The sequence below is a fragment of the Hemicordylus capensis genome, chromosome 6, assembly GCF_027244095.1.
Source record: "Hemicordylus capensis ecotype Gifberg chromosome 6, rHemCap1.1.pri, whole genome shotgun sequence".
Lineage (NCBI taxonomy): Eukaryota > Metazoa > Chordata > Lepidosauria > Squamata > Cordylidae > Hemicordylus > Hemicordylus capensis.
Window position 1 is genome coordinate 148,629,597 of NC_069662.1, and position 3,071 is coordinate 148,632,667.

Sequence of the window (3,071 nt, forward strand, 5' to 3'; positions counted from 1 at the left end):
GCCGCAGTGCCTCGCGCCCCAGACATGCCCCCTGCGTCTGATGTCAGGCACGGGGTGTGGCTAACCACTCCCTGCATCTGTCGTCAAGTGCTGATGCAGGGGGCGGGGCTACAGGGGCAGAGGCAGTGGCAGTGGGCTGAGCCTGGGCCGCCACTGGCCTGCCACTGCACCTTGGTAGGACACTAGTCCTGCCCAGTTAACAGTTGTGTGAACAAGCCTGATTATTCTCCCTGCTTCCTACTTTAATGTTTGCAAGCACATGGCCACTGATCAGGGGTGTGCTTGGCTCTCCTAGGCAGGCTGGCCTTCCTTACCCTAGCAGTGGTCCTGAGAACAAGCCTACAGCCTTGCCCTGTACTCTGGGAGGTATCCGCTGAGAAGAACTGTTGACTGCAATATGAATAGACGTAGGTCTCTTTCAGAGATTACGCAGCAGCAAACCTGTGTCTGCTACTGACTGTACTTCAGCAGGGAGCTGCAGACAATCACCCCTGGCTCCTTATATGGAGTGCTACGTTGTAGATGCAGTGATCAAGCAACAATTTGTGGGTTACCATTCTATTGAGTTACTGAATACTGTGTTGGGTCATGTTTTGCCTGCCAAGGCTTGGTAATGCCACACAGTGGAAATTATTTCTACATGATACGGGCTCAGATAATTCAAGCACAGCTCTGCTAAGTCTGTAATAGTGCCTGCTTGTTTGTACAAATCACAGGGACTTACATTTGCACCTTTGTGGAGCTTATTGTGTGGCTGCTATCTCGAGAAAGCTTTACTGGCTTGTTTAATACAGCCTTTAATCATTTGACTCAGAGAAAAGCTTAATTTTTATTTCTTCTTTCATCCTAAGTATCAGAGCCTCACTTGTTGCCAGCATTTAACACAGTTCCCCCGGGACCAAACTGCAGATGCTTAGATGGCTTCAGATTACATACAAATGCACCTGATATTTCTGCTCTTTACAAAACAGATGCATTTCTTTGCCAAGGGAGAGTGTGCTAGGGCTATTTGACTAGGGCCAGGGTCTAAAACGTGAGTCCTCAGGAACATACGGACATCTTCTTCTACCTCCTTCTACCAAGTCAGATCATTGGTCCATCTAGCTCAGTATTGTCTACACAGACTGGTAGCGGCTTCTCTAAGGTTACAGGCAGGAGTCTTTTTCAGCCCTATCTTGGAGATGCCAGGGAAGGAACTTGGAACTTTCTGCTTGTACGCATATAGGTACTCTTCCCAGAGCAGCCCCATCCCCTAAGGGAAGTATTTTACAGTGCTCACATATGTGGTCTCCCATTCAAATGCAAACCAGGGCAGACCCTGCTTAGCAAAGGGGAGAATTCATGGTAGCTACCACAAGACCAGCTCTCCTTCCTAGATGTTCTTGGACTATCACTCCCTTTGATCATTGTGGCCAGGGCTGATGGAGGTCATAGTCCAACAACATCTGGGGACCCTCATCTGAGACCCTCTGACTAAGCCTATTATGCTTTCAGTACTAAAACATTTTTGAATAGAATATCTTTGTTGCAGTACTTGATCAGATTTCGGCATTATAGTACAACATTAACATTCAGTGCAGCTGGTACAGTCTGACAGTTATCATAGCAAAACATTTCAGTATATATGGTTTCCCCCCACCAAACAAAGGGATATGAGATACGTTAGGGTGAGACTGTGTGACTGGCTGACTGTCACACAGTGAGCATCATATGAAGCTGCCATATACTGAGTCAGACCATTGGTCCATCTAGCTCAGTATTGTCTACACAGACTAGCAGCGGCTTCTCCAAGGTTGCAGGCAGGACTCCTTCTCAGCCCTATTTTGGAGAAGCCAGGGAGAGGACCTGGGACCTTCTGCTCTTCCCAGAGTGGCTCCATCCCCTAAGGGGGATATCTTACAGTGCTCACATGTAGTCTCCCATTCAGATGCAACCAGGGCAGACCCTACTTAGCTAGGGGGACAAGTCATGCTTGCTACCACAAGACCAGCTTACTTCAAGGCCTTGTGATGTTCATTGTTTGATTATGTGTTCTTGGTTTTAATTTAAACCACCCTGAGCCACTTTCGGAAGGGCGGTATACACATCAAATAACTAAATAATAAAAATATAGAAGCAGCAAGCAATGACAGTGAATAATAGATGAGTCTGCCCTCCCCCACTTTAAAGTTGGCCACACATTATATTACAATTACAATAGGTCCTGATCCTAGGAATTCCTGAAGTACCTGTGGAATACTTAAAACTCACCAGATGTCAGCAGTTGACCTGGTGGGGTTAGTAAGGATTTTCACATGGATATACACATAGGAATCTCTCCAGGAATGCAGCTTCAGGGATGCAAACCTTATGGCAGGAGAATTGGCCTTTGGCCTTGTTCCCGCCAACAGTCTCTTCATTTAGCAAGCACTTAATACTTCAGTCTTTCTGTTCTGTTCTCATAGAGAAGATGGGAGGAAATTGGTTCCGAATGCCTGCACGGATTTTTAAGAGAACATTTTTCATCATATTGCTATTACCAGAACAGGACCCACTCTTTCCTTTCCCACCCTGATAGTACCAGGATACAACCTACTTTTCCCATTCCCACCTTGCTTGCGTCCACCATGTAGAGATTCCCGCTCCCCCCGCCCTTTGTTTCAATTAAAACAAACAACAAAAAATAACAATAAGTCACATGGATGATTACATAATAAACACGAAAAAGAAATGGAAATGGGGAAAAAGGATTTAACAAATAAAACCCGTAATCCTTTACATAATAAGTAATACTAATTTCAACAGGGCGGGAATTCTTTCAAGAATAGCATCTCTTTCATCTTTTAGAGATGAGAACTGTCTCTCTATAAAGTAGCTCAAAAAAGGAGTCAGGGATATCCCCTCATGACTTAACTGAATCCATTTTTCCTTATGGAAGAAAAAGTCAGGAATAAATGGGTGTAGTTTATAGAATCGGTGTTCAACCATGAACTCATTAAATGCCTTAGACAATTCCCTGGGCTTCAGGACCTCATCCCAATCCCATATGCATGGTTGATAATAATACTGACACATCTTGTTTAGTAAGAATT